Source organism: Phodopus roborovskii, unplaced genomic scaffold (assembly GCF_943737965.1).
Source record: "Phodopus roborovskii unplaced genomic scaffold, PHOROB, whole genome shotgun sequence".
NCBI classification, from domain to species: Eukaryota; Metazoa; Chordata; class Mammalia; order Rodentia; family Cricetidae; genus Phodopus; species Phodopus roborovskii.
In genome coordinates, this window is record NW_026126558.1 from 5536682 (window position 1) to 5556205 (window position 19524).

Below are 19524 nucleotides of genomic sequence, written 5' to 3' on the forward strand. Positions count from 1 at the left end.
CCGACGCCCGCACCCCCATTCGCACCCCTAACCCTGATCCCACGCCTGCTCCGCCGGGCACAGAAATGGCCTGCAGGTCAGAGGAGGGCTCCAATCCGCCCCGAGGCAAGGAGCTGCAGCTGGCTAGCTGCAGGGCAACAGGCCCCAGGTGGGGCGGGTCGGGGGTCGGGGTCCAAAGCCCCCCTCCCCCTGCCCTCCTGCCCTCCTGCCCTGGAAGGCCCCCCCGTAGGGTCCGAGCCGACACCCGTGGATTCCCCACGGGGGGAGCGAGAGGCGAGGCGCGTGCACACTGGAGCCGAGGCCGAGGGAAAGGGAGGAGCAGGCCCTGGGGGGGCCAGCACACCTGGCGGGGGCAGGCACGGCTGGGGCCCGGTGAGGGTGCCCGATGAAGGGAGGGAGTGGAGGTCCGTGGGGCGGGGGAGGAAAGGGTGGCAACGGCTGGCCCTGGGCCCCTGCTCCGGGCTGGGGCAGAGTGCTGAGGAGGGCCTAGGTGGCAGGCAGGGGGGCGGGAGCGCTGGCGCGGGGCTGGCTGAGGTTTGAGCCGGGCTCAGCTCAGGGCCGGTCGGTGGTGGGCTGGGCTCGGCTGGGCTCGGCCGGTGGCAGGCTGGCAAGCGCAGCAGCAGCCGCAGCAGCAGGCTGATGGGGCGTCGCGGCGACAGCCGCCCTCGTCTACGGCCATACCACCCTGAACGCGCCCGATCTCGTCTGATCTCGGAAGCTAAGCAGGGTCGGGCCTGGTTAGTACTTGGATGGGAGACCGCCTGGGAATACCGGGTGCTGTAGGCTTTTTGGCTGCCCTTTTGGCCCTTTGGGGCCTTCAAGGCCGGCGGGCCGAGAGCCAGCACTGGCCAGGACACCCCCATCCATCCGCACCCCGGAAACAGCCCCCTCCCCACCACACCCCCAGCCCACCGCCACAACCTTCGAAATTCACCCACCGCTCAGAGCCCTCAGGCGGGCAGGAAACCCACGAGGAGGGAGGGCAAACCCCCGAGTGGGAATCCCAGAAGCACCCAGGCTGAGAACCGCCTGCTACAGGTTGTCTGCATATGGGCGTGCTTGTGTGTGTGTGTGTGTGTGTGTGTGTGTGTGTGTCTGTCTGTCTGTCTGTCTGTCTGTCTGTCTGTCTGTGTAGGCACCGATCCCTTCCCTCCGTGCATGCTTGTGTTTCAGCGTGCTTGCGTGCATAGGAGAGTGTGTGCCTGTCAGTCTGTCTGTGTGTGTGTGTGTTGTGTGCCTGTAGGCCCCGTTGGGAGTGCAGCACACGCAGGGGTGCCCTCTGCGACTCCCATGGGAAGGTGGGTGTGGGTGGCTGTGCGAGCCATGATGGGATCGGACGGGCCACGGGCCACGGTACGGTATGGGACGGGACGCAAGATGTCAACAGTTGGAGGCTTCTTGACTCGAGAGCATGGAAGCTCCTGGCTCAGGGCAAGAGAAAGTCACGCACGGTTCGGGTGCTGTTCCACTAAGCCGGTGCAACTATCAGGGAAACTGGCCACCCAGAGCCGAGAGAGGTCTGTGCTGTGGGCTTCACGTGCCACCCGAAGCCATGCTTGCTTATGATGTCAGTCCGTCCGCGAGAAGGTGGCGCGCGGTCAGACCCAGAGGTGGCCGGGGAAGGAACAGGCAGGCAGGCGGCCCTTGGCTCTTGGTTGATGGAGGGAGATTGGGTGGCCGTGTGGCCCGGTGGAAGGAACTGAGGATACATAGCCCAAGATGATTCTGGATCCAGACCTGCCACCGCCCCCACAACCCCCAGCGCCCACCGGCACAGCGCCAAGACCCAACTTCCAAGTTCTACGTTCCAAGTTCCGTCGGCTCCAGGCTCCATCGATCCAGGAACATCTTCTACGCTGGCAAGCGTGCCCTTCTCCCTTCTCCCATGGGCGGTGAGAGGCTTCACGAGGACGAATGGATGGCAGCACTGGCGGTGCGGATGGACTTCGGGGGAGGGATGGAGTGGGGTGGGGTGGGGTGGGGTGGGGTGGGGTGGGGTGGAGTGGGGTGGGGTGGGGTGGGATGGGATGAGAGCAGAACTGGGAGCCTAGGAGCCTGCGTTCCAAGTTCCTAAGAGTGAACCAAGATTCTTCCTGGCCCCCACCCACCAACACGCACACACGCACACACGCACGCACACGCACACACAGACGCGCGCGCGCGCACGTGAGCAAATGCACAGGTAAGTACGCAGGCTCACACAAACACTCCCTCTAACCCGCTGCCAGCCACCCTGCTGGTCTTCCTGGATTCTCTGGGAGGAGGGGGGATGTCCTGGGGAGATGGGGAGGACTAGGAGGAGGATGTGGATGAGGACGAAGAGGAGGACCAGAGAAAGGACCAGGAGGTGGAAGAGTGGCAGAGAGAGAGGAGGAGGAGGAGGAGGAGGAGGAGTAGCGGGAGCAGAGGGAGGACGATTTGCAGGAGCAGGAGTCAACAGGTTCCCCCCCAAGCGTGCCCCGCCCGAGGGTGATAGGATGACCGCCCTGCCCAGCGAGCACCCGATCCGATCCGTCCTGGCACCGCGCGGGAGAGCACCTGCAGGAGAGTATCTTCCCCCGTCTGGGAGGATGACAGAAGCCATCCCGACGCCTTGCCTGCGCCTTCCTGGGCACCTGCCCTGGAAGCCAGCGGTAGACGCTCATCGGGAAGAGAAAGCTGCAAAGCGCACTCCGCAGCCTGGGATGAGCCTCGCACCTCTCCTCTTCCGACGCCCGCACCCCCATTCGCACCCCTAACCCTGATCCCACGCCTGCTCCGCCGGGCACAGAAATGGCCTGCAGGTCAGAGGAGGGCTCCAATCCGCCCCGAGGCAAGGAGCTGCAGCTGGCTAGCTGCAGGGCAACAGGCCCCAGGTGGGGCGGGTCGGGGGTCGGGGTCCAAAGCCCTCCCCTGCCCTCCTGCCCTCCTGCCCTGGAAGGCCCCCCCGTAGGGTCCGAGCCGACACCCGTGGATTCCCCACGGGGGGAGCGAGAGGCGAGGCGCGTGCACACTGGAGCCGAGGCCGAGGGAAAGGGAGGAGCAGGCCCTGGGGGGGCCAGCACACCTGGCGGGGGCAGGCACGGCTGGGGCCCGGTGAGGGTGCCCGATGAAGGGAGGGAGTGGAGGTCCGTGGGGCGGGGGAGGAAAGGGTGGCAACGGCTGGCCCTGGGCCCCTGCTCCGGGCTGGGGCAGAGTGCTGAGGAGGGCCTAGGTGGCAGGCAGGGGGCGGGAGCGCTGGCGCGGGGCTGGCTGAGGTTTGAGCCGGGCTCAGCTCAGGGCCGGTCGGTGGTGGGCTGGGCTCGGCTGGGCTCGGCCGGTGGCAGGCTGGCAAGCGCAGCAGCAGCCGCAGCAGCAGGCTGATGGGGCGTCGCGGCGACAGCCGCCCTCGTCTACGGCCATACCACCCTGAACGCGCCCGATCTCGTCTGATCTCGGAAGCTAAGCAGGGTCGGGCCTGGTTAGTACTTGGATGGGAGACCGCCTGGGAATACCGGGTGCTGTAGGCTTTTTGGCTGCCCTTTTGGCCCTTTGGGGCCTTCAAGGCCGGCGGGCCGAGAGCCAGCACTGGCCAGGACACCCCCATCCATCCGCACCCCCGGAAACAGCCCCTCCCCACCACACCCCCAGCCCACCGCCACAACCTTCGAAATTCACCCACCGCTCAGAGCCCTCAGGCGGGCAGGAAACCCACGAGGAGGGAGGGCAAACCCCCGAGTGGGAATCCCAGAAGCACCCAGGCTGAGAACCGCCTGCTACAGGTTGTCTGCATATGGGCGTGCTTGTGTGTGTGTGTGTGTGTGTGTGTGTGTGTGTGTCTGTCTGTCTGTCTGTCTGTCTGTCTGTCTGTGTAGGCACCGATCCCTTCCCTCCGTGCATGCTTGTGTTTCAGCGTGCTTGCGTGCATAGGAGAGTGTGTGCCTGTCAGTCTGTCTGTGTGTGTGTGTGTTGTGTGCCTGTAGGCCCCGTTGGGAGTGCAGCACACGCAGGGGTGCCCTCTGCGACTCCCATGGGAAGGTGGGTGTGGGTGGCTGTGCGAGCCATGATGGGATCGGACGGGCCACGGGCCACGGTACGGTATGGGACGGGACGCAAGATGTCAACAGTTGGAGGCTTCTTGACTCGAGAGCATGGAAGCTCCTGGCTCAGGGCAAGAGAAAGTCACGCACGGTTCGGGTGCTGTTCCACTAAGCCGGTGCAACTATCAGGGAAACTGGCCACCCAGAGCCGAGAGAGGTCTGTGCTGTGGGCTTCACGTGCCACCCGAAGCCATGCTTGCTTATGATGTCAGTCCGTCCGCGAGAAGGTGGCGCGCGGTCAGACCCAGAGGTGGCCGGGGAAGGAACAGGCAGGCAGGCGGCCCTTGGCTCTTGGTTGATGGAGGGAGATTGGGTGGCCGTGTGGCCCGGTGGAAGGAACTGAGGATACATAGCCCAAGATGATTCTGGATCCAGACCTGCCACCGCCCCCACAACCCCCAGCGCCCACCGGCACAGCGCCAAGACCCAACTTCCAAGTTCTACGTTCCAAGTTCCGTCGGCTCCAGGCTCCATCGATCCAGGAACATCTTCTACGCTGGCAAGCGTGCCCTTCTCCCTTCTCCCATGGGCGGTGAGAGGCTTCACGAGGACGAATGGATGGCAGCACTGGCGGTGCGGATGGACTTCGGGGAGGGATGGAGTGGGGTGGGGTGGGGTGGGGTGGGGTGGGGTGGGGTGGAGTGGGGTGGGGTGGGGTGGGATGGGATGAGAGCAGAACTGGGAGCCTAGGAGCCTGCGTTCCAAGTTCCTAAGAGTGAACCAAGATTCTTCCTGGCCCCCACCCACCAACACGCACACACGCACACACGCACGCACACGCACACACAGACGCGCGCGCGCGCACGTGAGCAAATGCACAGGTAAGTACGCAGGCTCACACAAACACTCCCTCTAACCCGCTGCCAGCCACCCTGCTGGTCTTCCTGGATTCTCTGGGAGGAGGGGGGATGTCCTGGGGAGATGGGGAGGACTAGGAGGAGGATGTGGATGAGGACGAAGAGGAGGACCAGAGAAAGGACCAGGAGGTGGAAGAGTGGCAGAGAGAGAGGAGGAGGAGGAGGAGGAGGAGTAGCGGGAGCAGAGGGAGGACGATTTGCAGGAGCAGGAGTCAACAGGTTCCCCCCAAGCGTGCCCCGCCCGAGGGTGATAGGATGACCGCCCTGCCCAGCGAGCACCCGATCCGATCCGTCCTGGCACCGCGCGGGAGAGCACCTGCAGGAGAGTATCTTCCCCCGTCTGGGAGGATGACAGAAGCCATCCCGACGCCTTGCCTGCGCCTTCCTGGGCACCTGCCCTGGAAGCCAGCGGTAGACGCTCATCGGGAAGAGAAAGCTGCAAAGCGCACTCCGCAGCCTGGGATGAGCCTCGCACCTCTCCTCTTCCGACGCCCGCACCCCCATTCGCACCCCTAACCCTGATCCCACGCCTGCTCCGCCGGGCACAGAAATGGCCTGCAGGTCAGAGGAGGGCTCCAATCCGCCCCGAGGCAAGGAGCTGCAGCTGGCTAGCTGCAGGGCAACAGGCCCCAGGTGGGGCGGGTCGGGGGTCGGGGTCCAAAGCCCTCCCCTGCCCTCCTGCCCTCCTGCCCTCCTGCCCTGGAAGGCCCCCCCGTAGGGTCCGAGCCGACACCCGTGGATTCCCCACGGGGGGAGCGAGAGGCGAGGCGCGTGCACACTGGAGCCGAGGCCGAGGGAAAGGGAGGAGCAGGCCCTGGGGGGGCCAGCACACCTGGCGGGGGCAGGCACGGCTGGGGCCCGGTGAGGGTGCCCGATGAAGGGAGGGAGTGGAGGTCCGTGGGGCGGGGGAGGAAAGGGTGGCAACGGCTGGCCCTGGGCCCCTGCTCCGGGCTGGGGCAGAGTGCTGAGGAGGGCCTAGGTGGCAGGCAGGGGGCGGGAGCGCTGGCGCGGGGCTGGCTGAGGTTTGAGCCGGGCTCAGCTCAGGGCCGGTCGGTGGTGGGCTGGGCTCGGCTGGGCTCGGCCGGTGGCAGGCTGGCAAGCGCAGCAGCAGCCGCAGCAGCAGGCTGATGGGGCGTCGCGGCGACAGCCGCCCTCGTCTACGGCCATACCACCCTGAACGCGCCCGATCTCGTCTGATCTCGGAAGCTAAGCAGGGTCGGGCCTGGTTAGTACTTGGATGGGAGACCGCCTGGGAATACCGGGTGCTGTAGGCTTTTTGGCTGCCCTTTTGGCCCTTTGGGGCCTTCAAGGCCGGCGGGCCGAGAGCCAGCACTGGCCAGGACACCCCCATCCATCCGCACCCCGGAAACAGCCCCTCCCCACCACACCCCCAGCCCACCGCCACAACCTTCGAAATTCACCCACCGCTCAGAGCCCTCAGGCGGGCAGGAAACCCACGAGGAGGGAGGGCAAACCCCCGAGTGGGAATCCCAGAAGCACCCAGGCTGAGAACCGCCTGCTACAGGTTGTCTGCATATGGGCGTGCTTGGTGTGTGTGTGTGTGTGTGTGTGTGTGTGTGTGTGTGTCTGTCTGTCTGTCTGTCTGTCTGTCTGTCTGTGTAGGCACCGATCCCTTCCCTCCGTGCATGCTTGTGTTTCAGCGTGCTTGCGTGCATAGGAGAGTGTGTGCCTGTCAGTCTGTCTGTGTGTGTGTGTGTTGTGTGCCTGTAGGCCCCGTTGGGAGTGCAGCACACGCAGGGGTGCCCTCTGCGACTCCCATGGGAAGGTGGGTGTGGGTGGCTGTGCGAGCCATGATGGGATCGGACGGGCCACGGGCCACGGTACGGTATGGGACGGGACGCAAGATGTCAACAGTTGGAGGCTTCTTGACTCGAGAGCATGGAAGCTCCTGGCTCAGGGCAAGAGAAAGTCACGCACGGTTCGGGTGCTGTTCCACTAAGCCGGTGCAACTATCAGGGAAACTGGCCACCCAGAGCCGAGAGAGGTCTGTGCTGTGGGCTTCACGTGCCACCCGAAGCCATGCTTGCTTATGATGTCAGTCCGTCCGCGAGAAGGTGGCGCGCGGTCAGACCCAGAGGTGGCCGGGGGAAGGAACAGGCAGGCAGGCGGCCCTTGGCTCTTGGTTGATGGAGGGAGATTGGGTGGCCGTGTGGCCCGGTGGAAGGAACTGAGGATACATAGCCCAAGATGATTCTGGATCCAGACCTGCCACCGCCCCCACAACCCCCAGCGCCCACCGGCACAGCGCCAAGACCCAACTTCCAAGTTCTACGTTCCAAGTTCCGTCGGCTCCAGGCTCCATCGATCCAGGAACATCTTCTACGCTGGCAAGCGTGCCCTTCTCCCTTCTCCCATGGGCGGTGAGAGGCTTCACGAGGACGAATGGATGGCAGCACTGGCGGTGCGGATGGACTTCGGGGGAGGGATGGAGTGGGGTGGGGTGGGGTGGGGTGGGGTGGGGTGGAGTGGGGTGGGGTGGGGTGGGATGGGATGAGAGCAGAACTGGGAGCCTAGGAGCCTGCGTTCCAAGTTCCTAAGAGTGAACCAAGATTCTTCCTGGCCCCCACCCACCAACACGCACACACGCACACACGCACGCACACGCACACACAGACGCGCGCGCGCGCGCGCGCACGTGAGCAAATGCACAGGTAAGTACGCAGGCTCACACAAACACTCCCTCTAACCCGCTGCCAGCCACCCTGCTGGTCTTCCTGGATTCTCTGGGAGGAGGGGGGATGTCCTGGGGAGATGGGGAGGACTAGGAGGAGGATGTGGATGAGGACGAAGAGGAGGACCAGAGAAAGGACCAGGAGGTGGAAGAGTGGCAGAGAGAGGGAGGAGGAGGAGGAGGAGGAGGAGTAGCGGGAGCAGAGGGAGGACGATTTGCAGGAGCAGGAGTCAACAGGTTCCCCCCAAGCGTGCCCCCGCCCGAGGGTGATAGGATGACCGCCCTGCCCAGCGAGCACCCGATCCGATCCGTCCTGGCACCGCGCGGGAGAGCACCTGCAGGAGAGTATCTTCCCCCGTCTGGGAGGATGACAGAAGCCATCCCGACGCCTTGCCTGCGCCTTCCTGGGCACCTGCCCTGGAAGCCAGCGGTAGACGCTCATCGGGAAGAGAAAGCTGCAAAGCGCACTCCGCAGCCTGGGATGAGCCTCGCACCTCTCCTCTTCCGACGCCCGCACCCCCATTCGCACCCCTAACCCTGATCCCACGCCTGCTCCGCCGGGCACAGAAATGGCCTGCAGGTCAGAGGAGGGCTCCAATCCGCCCCGAGGCAAGGAGCTGCAGCTGGCTAGCTGCAGGGCAACAGGCCCCAGGTGGGGCGGGTCGGGGGTCGGGGTCCAAAGCCCTCCCCCCCTGCCCTCCTGCCCTCCTGCCCTGGAAGGCCCCCCCGTAGGGTCCGAGCCGACACCCGTGGATTCCCCACGGGGGGAGCGAGAGGCGAGGCGCGTGCACACTGGAGCCGAGGCCGAGGGAAAGGGAGGAGCAGGCCCTGGGGGGGCCAGCACACCTGGCGGGGGCAGGCACGGCTGGGGCCCGGTGAGGGTGCCCGATGAAGGGAGGGAGTGGAGGTCCGTGGGGCGGGGGAGGAAAGGGTGGCAACGGCTGGCCCTGGGCCCCTGCTCCGGGCTGGGGCAGAGTGCTGAGGAGGGCCTAGGTGGCAGGCAGGGGGCGGGAGCGCTGGCGCGGGGCTGGCTGAGGTTTGAGCCGGGCTCAGCTCAGGGCCGGTCGGTGGTGGGCTGGGCTCGGCTGGGCTCGGCCGGTGGCAGGCTGGCAAGCGCAGCAGCAGCCGCAGCAGCAGGCTGATGGGGCGTCGCGGCGACAGCCGCCCTCGTCTACGGCCATACCACCCTGAACGCGCCCGATCTCGTCTGATCTCGGAAGCTAAGCAGGGTCGGGCCTGGTTAGTACTTGGATGGGAGACCGCCTGGGAATACCGGGTGCTGTAGGCTTTTTGGCTGCCCTTTTGGCCCTTTGGGGCCTTCAAGGCCGGCGGGCCGAGAGCCAGCACTGGCCAGGACACCCCCATCCATCCGCACCCCCGGAAACAGCCCCCTCCCCACCACACCCCCAGCCCACCGCCACAACCTTCGAAATTCACCCACCGCTCAGAGCCCTCAGGCGGGCAGGAAACCCACGAGGAGGGAGGGCAAACCCCCCGAGTGGGAATCCCAGAAGCACCCAGGCTGAGAACCGCCTGCTACAGGTTGTCTGCATATGGGCGTGCTTGTGTGTGTGTGTGTGTGTGTGTGTGTGTGTGTGTGTGTCTGTCTGTCTGTCTGTCTGTCTGTCTGTCTGTGTAGGCACCGATCCCTTCCCTCCGTGCATGCTTGTGTTTCAGCGTGCTTGCGTGCATAGGAGAGTGTGTGCCTGTCAGTCTGTCTGTGTGTGTGTGTGTTGTGTGCCTGTAGGCCCCGTTGGGAGTGCAGCACACGCAGGGGTGCCCTCTGCGACTCCCATGGGAAGGTGGGTGTGGGTGGCTGTGCGAGCCATGATGGGATCGGACGGGCCACGGGCCACGGTACGGTATGGGACGGGACGCAAGATGTCAACAGTTGGAGGCTTCTTGACTCGAGAGCATGGAAGCTCCTGGCTCAGGGCAAGAGAAAGTCACGCACGGTTCGGGTGCTGTTCCACTAAGCCGGTGCAACTATCAGGGAAACTGGCCACCCAGAGCCGAGAGAGGTCTGTGCTGTGGGCTTCACGTGCCACCCGAAGCCATGCTTGCTTATGATGTCAGTCCGTCCGCGAGAAGGTGGCGCGCGGTCAGACCCAGAGGTGGCCGGGGAAGGAACAGGCAGGCAGGCGGCCCTTGGCTCTTGGTTGATGGAGGGAGATTGGGTGGCCGTGTGGCCCGGTGGAAGGAACTGAGGATACATAGCCCAAGATGATTCTGGATCCAGACCTGCCACCGCCCCCACAACCCCCAGCGCCCACCGGCACAGCGCCAAGACCCAACTTCCAAGTTCTACGTTCCAAGTTCCGTCGGCTCCAGGCTCCATCGATCCAGGAACATCTTCTACGCTGGCAAGCGTGCCCTTCTCCCTTCTCCCATGGGCGGTGAGAGGCTTCACGAGGACGAATGGATGGCAGCACTGGCGGTGCGGATGGACTTCGGGGGAGGGATGGAGTGGGGTGGGGTGGGGTGGGGTGGGGTGGGGTGGAGTGGGGGTGGGGTGGGGTGGGATGGGATGAGAGCAGAACTGGGAGCCTAGGAGCCTGCGTTCCAAGTTCCTAAGAGTGAACCAAGATTCTTCCTGGCCCCCACCCACCAACACGCACACACGCACACACGCACGCACACGCACACACAGACGCGCGCGCGCGCGCACGTGAGCAAATGCACAGGTAAGTACGCAGGCTCACACAAACACTCCCTCTAACCCGCTGCCAGCCACCCTGCTGGTCTTCCTGGATTCTCTGGGAGGAGGGGGGATGTCCTGGGGAGATGGGGAGGACTAGGAGGAGGATGTGGATGAGGACGAAGAGGAGGACCAGAGAAAGGACCAGGAGGTGGAAGAGTGGCAGAGAGAGAGGAGGAGGAGGAGGAGGAGGAGGAGGAGTAGCGGGAGCAGAGGGAGGACGATTTGCAGGAGCAGGAGTCAACAGGTTCCCCCCAAGCGTGCCCCGCCCGAGGGTGATAGGATGACCGCCCTGCCCAGCGAGCACCCGATCCGATCCGTCCTGGCACCGCGCGGGAGAGCACCTGCAGGAGAGTATCTTCCCCCGTCTGGGAGGATGACAGAAGCCATCCCGACGCCTTGCCTGCGCCTTCCTGGGCACCTGCCCTGGAAGCCAGCGGTAGACGCTCATCGGGAAGAGAAAGCTGCAAAGCGCACTCCGCAGCCTGGGATGAGCCTCGCACCTCTCCTCTTCCGACGCCCGCACCCCCATTCGCACCCCTAACCCTGATCCCACGCCTGCTCCGCCGGGCACAGAAATGGCCTGCAGGTCAGAGGAGGGCTCCAATCCGCCCCGAGGCAAGGAGCTGCAGCTGGCTAGCTGCAGGGCAACAGGCCCCAGGTGGGGCGGGTCGGGGGTCGGGGTCCAAAGCCCTCCCCTGCCCTCCTGCCCTCCTGCCCTCCTGCCCTGGAAGGCCCCCCCGTAGGGTCCGAGCCGACACCCGTGGATTCCCCACGGGGGGAGCGAGAGGCGAGGCGCGTGCACACTGGAGCCGAGGCCGAGGGAAAGGGAGGAGCAGGCCCTGGGGGGGCCAGCACACCTGGCGGGGGCAGGCACGGCTGGGGCCCGGTGAGGGTGCCCGATGAAGGGAGGGAGTGGAGGTCCGTGGGGCGGGGGAGGAAAGGGTGGCAACGGCTGGCCCTGGGCCCCTGCTCCGGGCTGGGGCAGAGTGCTGAGGAGGGCCTAGGTGGCAGGCAGGGGGCGGGAGCGCTGGCGCGGGGCTGGCTGAGGTTTGAGCCGGGCTCAGCTCAGGGCCGGTCGGTGGTGGGCTGGGCTCGGCTGGGCTCGGCCGGTGGCAGGCTGGCAAGCGCAGCAGCAGCCGCAGCAGCAGGCTGATGGGGCGTCGCGGCGACAGCCGCCCTCGTCTACGGCCATACCACCCTGAACGCGCCCGATCTCGTCTGATCTCGGAAGCTAAGCAGGGTCGGGCCTGGTTAGTACTTGGATGGGAGACCGCCTGGGAATACCGGGTGCTGTAGGCTTTTTGGCTGCCCTTTTGGCCCTTTGGGGCCTTCAAGGCCGGCGGGCCGAGAGCCAGCACTGGCCAGGACACCCCCATCCATCCGCACCCCGGAAACAGCCCCTCCCCACCACACCCCCAGCCCACCGCCACAACCTTCGAAATTCACCCACCGCTCAGAGCCCTCAGGCGGGCAGGAAACCCACGAGGAGGGAGGGCAAACCCCCGAGTGGGAATCCCAGAAGCACCCAGGCTGAGAACCGCCTGCTACAGGTTGTCTGCATATGGGCGTGCTTGTGTGTGTGTGTGTGTGTGTGTGTGTGTGTGTGTCTGTCTGTCTGTCTGTCTGTCTGTCTGTCTGTCTGTGTAGGCACCGATCCCTTCCCTCCGTGCATGCTTGTGTTTCAGCGTGCTTGCGTGCATAGGAGAGTGTGTGCCTGTCAGTCTGTCTGTGTGTGTGTGTGTTGTGTGCCTGTAGGCCCCGTTGGGAGTGCAGCACACGCAGGGGTGCCCTCTGCGACTCCCATGGGAAGGTGGGTGTGGGTGGCTGTGCGAGCCATGATGGGATCGGACGGGCCACGGGCCACGGTACGGTATGGGACGGGACGCAAGATGTCAACAGTTGGAGGCTTCTTGACTCGAGAGCATGGAAGCTCCTGGCTCAGGGCAAGAGAAAGTCACGCACGGTTCGGGTGCTGTTCCACTAAGCCGGTGCAACTATCAGGGAAACTGGCCACCCAGAGCCGAGAGAGGTCTGTGCTGTGGGCTTCACGTGCCACCCGAAGCCATGCTTGCTTATGATGTCAGTCCGTCCGCGAGAAGGTGGCGCGCGGTCAGACCCAGAGGTGGCCGGGGAAGGAACAGGCAGGCAGGCGGCCCTTGGCTCTTGGTTGATGGAGGGAGATTGGGTGGCCGTGTGGCCCGGTGGAAGGAACTGAGGATACATAGCCCAAGATGATTCTGGATCCAGACCTGCCACCGCCCCCACAACCCCCAGCGCCCACCGGCACAGCGCCAAGACCCAACTTCCAAGTTCTACGTTCCAAGTTCCGTCGGCTCCAGGCTCCATCGATCCAGGAACATCTTCTACGCTGGCAAGCGTGCCCTTCTCCCTTCTCCCATGGGCGGTGAGAGGCTTCACGAGGACGAATGGATGGCAGCACTGGCGGTGCGGATGGACTTCGGGGAGGGATGGAGTGGGGTGGGGTGGGGTGGGGTGGGGTGGGGTGGGGTGGAGTGGGGTGGGGTGGGGTGGGATGGGATGAGAGCAGAACTGGGAGCCTAGGAGCCTGCGTTCCAAGTTCCTAAGAGTGAACCAAGATTCTTCCTGGCCCCCACCCACCAACACGCACACACGCACACACGCACGCACACGCACACACAGACGCGCGCGCGCGCGCGCACGTGAGCAAATGCACAGGTAAGTACGCAGGCTCACACAAACACTCCCTCTAACCCGCTGCCAGCCACCCTGCTGGTCTTCCTGGATTCTCTGGGAGGAGGGGGGATGTCCTGGGGAGATGGGGAGGACTAGGAGGAGGATGTGGATGAGGACGAAGAGGAGGACCAGAGAAAGGACCAGGGGGGAGGTGGAAGAGTGGCAGAGAGAGGAGGAGGAGGAGGAGGAGGAGGAGTAGCGGGAGCAGAGGGAGGACGATTTGCAGGAGCAGGAGTCAACAGGTTCCCCCCAAGCGTGCCCCGCCCGAGGGTGATAGGATGACCGCCCTGCCCAGCGAGCACCCGATCCGATCCGTCCTGGCACCGCGCGGGAGAGCACCTGCAGGAGAGTATCTTCCCCCGTCTGGGAGGATGACAGAAGCCATCCCGACGCCTTGCCTGCGCCTTCCTGGGCACCTGCCCTGGAAGCCAGCGGTAGACGCTCATCGGGAAGAGAAAGCTGCAAAGCGCACTCCGCAGCCTGGGATGAGCCTCGCACCTCTCCTCTTCCGACGCCCGCACCCCCATTCGCACCCCTAACCCTGATCCCACGCCTGCTCCGCCGGGCACAGAAATGGCCTGCAGGTCAGAGGAGGGCTCCAATCCGCCCCGAGGCAAGGAGCTGCAGCTGGCTAGCTGCAGGGCAACAGGCCCCAGGTGGGGCGGGTCGGGGGTCGGGGTCCAAAGCCCTCCCCTGCCCTCCTGCCCTCCTGCCCTCCTGCCCTGGAAGGCCCCCCCGTAGGGTCCGAGCCGACACCCGTGGATTCCCCCACGGGGGGAGCGAGAGGCGAGGCGCGTGCACACTGGAGCCGAGGCCGAGGGAAAGGGAGGAGCAGGCCCTGGGGGGGCCAGCACACCTGGCGGGGGCAGGCACGGCTGGGGCCCGGTGAGGGTGCCCGATGAAGGGAGGGAGTGGAGGTCCGTGGGGCGGGGGAGGAAAGGGTGGCAACGGCTGGCCCTGGGCCCCTGCTCCGGGCTGGGGCAGAGTGCTGAGGAGGGCCTAGGTGGCAGGCAGGGGGCGGGAGCGCTGGCGCGGGGCTGGCTGAGGTTTGAGCCGGGCTCAGCTCAGGGCCGGTCGGTGGTGGGCTGGGCTCGGCTGGGCTCGGCCGGTGGCAGGCTGGCAAGCGCAGCAGCAGCCGCAGCAGCAGGCTGATGGGGCGTCGCGGCGACAGCCGCCCTCGTCTACGGCCATACCACCCTGAACGCGCCCGATCTCGTCTGATCTCGGAAGCTAAGCAGGGTCGGGCCTGGTTAGTACTTGGATGGGAGACCGCCTGGGAATACCGGGTGCTGTAGGCTTTTTGGCTGCCCTTTTGGCCCTTTGGGGCCTTCAAGGCCGGCGGGCCGAGAGCCAGCACTGGCCAGGACACCCCCATCCATCCGCACCCCGGAAACAGCCCCTCCCCACCACACCCCCAGCCCACCGCCACAACCTTCGAAATTCACCCACCGCTCAGAGCCCTCAGGCGGGCAGGAAACCCACGAGGAGGGAGGGCAAACCCCCGAGTGGGAATCCCAGAAGCACCCAGGCTGAGAACCGCCTGCTACAGGTTGTCTGCATATGGGCGTGCTTGTGTGTGTGTGTGTGTGTGTGTGTGTGTGTGTGTGTGTCTGTCTGTCTGTCTGTCTGTCTGTCTGTCTGTCTGTGTAGGCACCGATCCCTTCCCTCCGTGCATGCTTGTGTTTCAGCGTGCTTGCGTGCATAGGAGAGTGTGTGCCTGTCAGTCTGTCTGTGTGTGTGTGTGTTGTGTGCCTGTAGGCCCCGTTGGGAGTGCAGCACACGCAGGGGTGCCCTCTGCGACTCCCATGGGAAGGTGGGTGTGGGTGGCTGTGCGAGCCATGATGGGATCGGACGGGCCACGGGCCACGGTACGGTATGGGACGGGACGCAAGATGTCAACAGTTGGAGGCTTCTTGACTCGAGAGCATGGAAGCTCCTGGCTCAGGGCAAGAGAAAGTCACGCACGGTTCGGGTGCTGTTCCACTAAGCCGGTGCAACTATCAGGGAAACTGGCCACCCAGAGCCGAGAGAGGTCTGTGCTGTGGGCTTCACGTGCCACCCGAAGCCATGCTTGCTTATGATGTCAGTCCGTCCGCGAGAAGGTGGCGCGCGGTCAGACCCAGAGGTGGCCGGGGAAGGAACAGGCAGGCAGGCGGCCCTTGGCTCTTGGTTGATGGAGGGAGATTGGGTGGCCGTGTGGCCCGGTGGAAGGAACTGAGGATACATAGCCCAAGATGATTCTGGATCCAGACCTGCCACCGCCCCCACAACCCCCAGCGCCCACCGGCACAGCGCCAAGACCCAACTTCCAAGTTCTACGTTCCAAGTTCCGTCGGCTCCAGGCTCCATCGATCCAGGAACATCTTCTACGCTGGCAAGCGTGCCCTTCTCCCTTCTCCCATGGGCGGTGAGAGGCTTCACGAGGACGAATGGATGGCAGCACTGGCGGTGCGGATGGACTTCGGGGGAGGGATGGAGTGGGGTGGGGTGGGGTGGGGTGGGGTGGGGTGGAGTGGGGTGGGGTGGGGTGGGATGGGATGAGAGCAGAACTGGGAGCCTAGGAGCCTGCGTTCCAAGTTCCTAAGAGTGAACCAAGATTCTTCCTGGCCCCCACCCACCAACACGCACACACGCACACACGCACGCACACGCACACACAGACGCGCGCGCGCGCACGTGAGCAAATGCACAGGTAAGTACGCAGGCTCACACAAACACTCCCTCTAACCCGCTGCCAGCCACCCTGCTGGTCTTCCTGGATTCTCTGGGAGGAGGGGGGATGTCCTGGGGAGATGGGGAGGACTAGGAGGAGGATGTGGATGAGGACGAAGAGGAGGACCAGAGAAAGGACCAGGAGGTGGAAGAGTGGCAGAGAGAGAGGAGGAGGAGGAGGAGGAGGAGGAGTAGCGGGAGCAGAGGGAGGACGATTTGCAGGAGCAGGAGTCAACAGGTTCCCCCCAAGCGTGCCCCCGCCCGAGGGTGATAGGATGACCGCCCTGCCCAGCGAGCACCCGATCCGATCCGTCCTGGCACCGCGCGGGAGAGCACCTGCAGGAGAGTATCTTCCCCCGTCTGGGAGGATGACAGAAGCCATCCCGACGCCTTGCCTGCGCCTTCCTGGGCACCTGCCCTGGAAGCCAGCGGTAGACGCTCATCGGGAAGAGAAAGCTGCAAAGCGCACTCCGCAGCCTGGGATGAGCCTCGCACCTCTCCTCTTCCGACGCCCGCACCCCCATTCGCACCCCTAACCCTGATCCCACGCCTGCTCCGCCGGGCACAGAAATGGCCTGCAGGTCAGAGGAGGGCTCCAATCCGCCCCGAGGCAAGGAGCTGCAGCTGGCTAGCTGCAGGGCAACAGGCCCCAGGTGGGGCGGGTCGGGGGTCGGGGTCCAAAGCCCTCCCCTGCCCTCCTGCCCTCCTGCCCTCCTGCCCTGGAAGGCCCCCCCGTAGGGTCCGAGCCGACACCCGTGGATTCCCCACGGGGGGAGCGAGAGGCGAGGCGCGTGCACACTGGAGCCGAGGCCGAGGGAAAGGGAGGAGCAGGCCCTGGGGGGGCCAGCACACCTGGCGGGGGCAGGCACGGCTGGGGCCCGGTGAGGGTGCCCGATGAAGGGAGGGAGTGGAGGTCCGTGGGGCGGGGGGAGGAAAGGGTGGCAACGGCTGGCCCTGGGCCCCTGCTCCGGGCTGGGGCAGAGTGCTGAGGAGGGCCTAGGTGGCAGGCAGGGGGCGGGAGCGCTGGCGCGGGGCTGGCTGAGGTTTGAGCCGGGCTCAGCTCAGGGCCGGTCGGTGGTGGGCTGGGCTCGGCTGGGCTCGGCCGGTGGCAGGCTGGCAAGCGCAGCAGCAGCCGCAGCAGCAGGCTGATGGGGCGTCGCGGCGACAGCCGCCCTCGTCTACGGCCATACCACCCTGAACGCGCCCGATCTCGTCTGATCTCGGAAGCTAAGCAGGGTCGGGCCTGGTTAGTACTTGGATGGGAGACCGCCTGGGAATACCGGGTGCTGTAGGCTTTTTGGCTGCCCTTTTGGCCCTTTGGGGCCTTCAAGGCCGGCGGGCCGAGAGCCAGCACTGGCCAGGACACCCCCATCCATCCGCACCCCGGAAACAGCCCCTCCCCACCACACCCCCAGCCCACCGCCACAACCTTCGAAATTCACCCACCGCTCAGAGCCCTCAGGCGGGCAGGAAACCCACGAGGAGGGAGGGCAAACCCCCGAGTGGGAATCCCAGAAGCACCCAGGCTGAGAACCGCCTGCTACAGGTTGTCTGCATATGGGCGTGCTTGTGTGTGTGTGTGTGTGTGTGTGTGTGTGTTGTCTGTCTGTCTGTCTGTCTGTCTGTCTGTCTGTGTAGGCACCGATCCCTTCCCTCCGTGCATGCTTGTGTTTCAGCGTGCTTGCGTGCATAGGAGAGTGTGTGCCTGTCAGTCTGTCTGTGTGTGTGTGTGTTGTGTGCCTGTAGGCCCCGTTGGGAGTGCAGCACACGCAGGGGTGCCCTCTGCGACTCCCATGGGAAGGTGGGTGTGGGTGGCTGTGCGAGCCATGATGGGATCGGACGGGCCACGGGCCACGGTACGGTATGGGACGGGACGCAAGATGTCAACAGTTGGAGGCTTCTTGACTCGAGAGCATGGAAGCTCCTGGCTCAGGGCAAGAGAAAGTCACGCACGGTTCGGGTGCTGTTCCACTAAGCCGGTGCAACTATCAGGGAAACTGGCCACCCAGAGCCGAGAGAGGTCTGTGCTGTGGGCTTCACGTGCCACCCGAAGCCATGCTTGCTTATGATGTCAGTCCGTCCGCGAGAAGGTGGCGCGCGGTCAGACCCAGAGGTGGCCGGGGAAGGAACAGGCAGGCAGGCGGCCCTTGGCTCTTGGTTGATGGAGGGAGATTGGGTGGCCGTGTGGCCCGGTGGAAGGAACTGAGGATACATAGCCCAAGATGATTCTGGATCCAGACCTGCCACCGCCCCCACAACCCCCAGCGCCCACCGGCACAGCGCCAAGACCCAACTTCCAAGTTCTACGTTCCAAGTTCCGTCGGCTCCAGGCTCCATCGATCCAGGAACATCTTCTACGCTGGCAAGCGTGCCCTTCTCCCTTCTCCCATGGGCGGTGAGAGGCTTCACGAGGACGAATGGATGGCAGCACTGGCGGTGCGGATGGACTTCGGGGAGGGATGGAGTGGGGTGGGGTGGGGTGGGGTGGGGTGGGGTGGAGTGGGGTGGGGTGGGGTGGGATGGGATGAGAGCAGAACTGGGAGCCTAGGAGCCTGCGTTCCAAGTTCCTAAGAGTGAACCAAGATTCTTCCTGGCCCCCACCCACCAACACGCACACACGCACACACGCACGCACACGCACACACAGACGCGCGCGCGCGCACGTGAGCAAATGCACAGGTAAGTACGCAGGCTCACACAAACACTCCCTCTAACCCGCTGCCAGCCACCCTGCTGGTCTTCCTGGATTCTCTGGGAGGAGGGGGGATGTCCTGGGGAGATGGGGAGGACTAGGAGGAGGATGTGGATGAGGACGAAGAGGAGGACCAGAGAAAGGACCAGGAGGTGGAAGAGTGGCAGAGAGAGAGGAGGAGGAGGAGGAGGAGGAGGAGTAGCGGGAGCAGAGGGAGGACGATTTGCAGGAGCAGGAGTCAACAGGTTCCCCCCAAGCGTGCCCCGCCCGAGGGTGATAGGATGACCGCCCTGCCCAGCGAGCACCCGATCCGATCCGTCCTGGCACCGCGCGGGAGAGCACCTGCAGGAGAGTATCTTCCCCCGTCTGGGAGGATGACAGAAGCCATCCCGACGCCTTGCCTGCGCCTTCCTGGGCACCTGCCCTGGAAGCCAGCGGTAGACGCTCATCGGGAAGAGAAAGCTGCAAAGCGCACTCCGCAGCCTGGGATGAGCCTCGCACCTCTCCTCTTCCGACGCCCGCACCCCCATTCGCACCCCTAACCCTGATCCCACGCCTGCTCCGCCGGGCACAGAAATGGCCTGCAGGTCAGAGGAGGGCTCCAATCCGCCCCGAGGCAAGGAGCTGCAGCTGGCTAGCTGCAGGGCAACAGGCCCCAGGTGGGGCGGGTCGGGGGTCGGGGTCCAAAGCCCTCCCCTGCCCTCCTGCCCTCCTGCCCTCCTGCCCTGGAAGGCCCCCCCGTAGGGTCCGAGCCGACACCCGTGGATTCCCCACGGGGGGAGCGAGAGGCGAGGCGCGTGCACACTGGAGCCGAGGCCGAGGGAAAGGGAGGAGCAGGCCCTGGGGGGGCCAGCACACCTGGCGGGGGCAGGCACGGCTGGGGCCCGGTGAGGGTGCCCGATGAAGGGAGGGAGTGGAGGTCCGTGGGGCGGGGGAGGAAAGGGTGGCAACGGCTGGCCCTGGGCCCCTGCTCCGGGCTGGGGCAGAGTGCTGAGGAGGGCCTAGGTGGCAGGCAGGGGGCGGGAGCGCTGGCGCGGGGCTGGCTGAGGTTTGAGCCGGGCTCAGCTCAGGGCCGGTCGGTGGTGGGCTGGGCTCGG

At 65.4% G+C, this 19524-nt stretch overlaps 7 non-coding genes across 7 annotated transcripts; all 7 read left to right on the forward strand.

Moving 5' to 3' along the window:
* The first annotated feature begins 667 nt into the window (after positions 1–667).
* On the forward strand, positions 668–786 carry LOC127234818 (5S ribosomal RNA). The gene has a single exon (XR_007835636.1). It is a non-coding gene; the product is annotated as a 5S ribosomal RNA (ribosomal RNA).
* Positions 787–3369: 2583 nt separating this feature from the next.
* Positions 3370–3488, forward strand: LOC127234819 (5S ribosomal RNA). The gene has a single exon (XR_007835637.1). It is a non-coding gene; the product is annotated as a 5S ribosomal RNA (ribosomal RNA).
* A 2582-nt stretch (positions 3489–6070) lies between these two features.
* LOC127234820 (5S ribosomal RNA) lies at positions 6071–6189 on the forward strand. The gene has a single exon (XR_007835638.1). It is a non-coding gene; the product is annotated as a 5S ribosomal RNA (ribosomal RNA).
* A 2587-nt stretch (positions 6190–8776) lies between these two features.
* On the forward strand, positions 8777–8895 carry LOC127234821 (5S ribosomal RNA). The gene has a single exon (XR_007835639.1). It is a non-coding gene; the product is annotated as a 5S ribosomal RNA (ribosomal RNA).
* A 2593-nt stretch (positions 8896–11488) lies between these two features.
* LOC127234822 (5S ribosomal RNA) lies at positions 11489–11607 on the forward strand. The gene has a single exon (XR_007835640.1). It is a non-coding gene; the product is annotated as a 5S ribosomal RNA (ribosomal RNA).
* Positions 11608–14202: 2595 nt separating this feature from the next.
* On the forward strand, positions 14203–14321 carry LOC127234823 (5S ribosomal RNA). Its single transcript, XR_007835641.1, has one exon. It is a non-coding gene; the product is annotated as a 5S ribosomal RNA (ribosomal RNA).
* A 2590-nt stretch (positions 14322–16911) lies between these two features.
* On the forward strand, positions 16912–17030 carry LOC127234824 (5S ribosomal RNA). Its single transcript, XR_007835642.1, has one exon. It is a non-coding gene; the product is annotated as a 5S ribosomal RNA (ribosomal RNA).
* The last annotated feature ends 2494 nt before the right edge of the window (positions 17031–19524 follow it).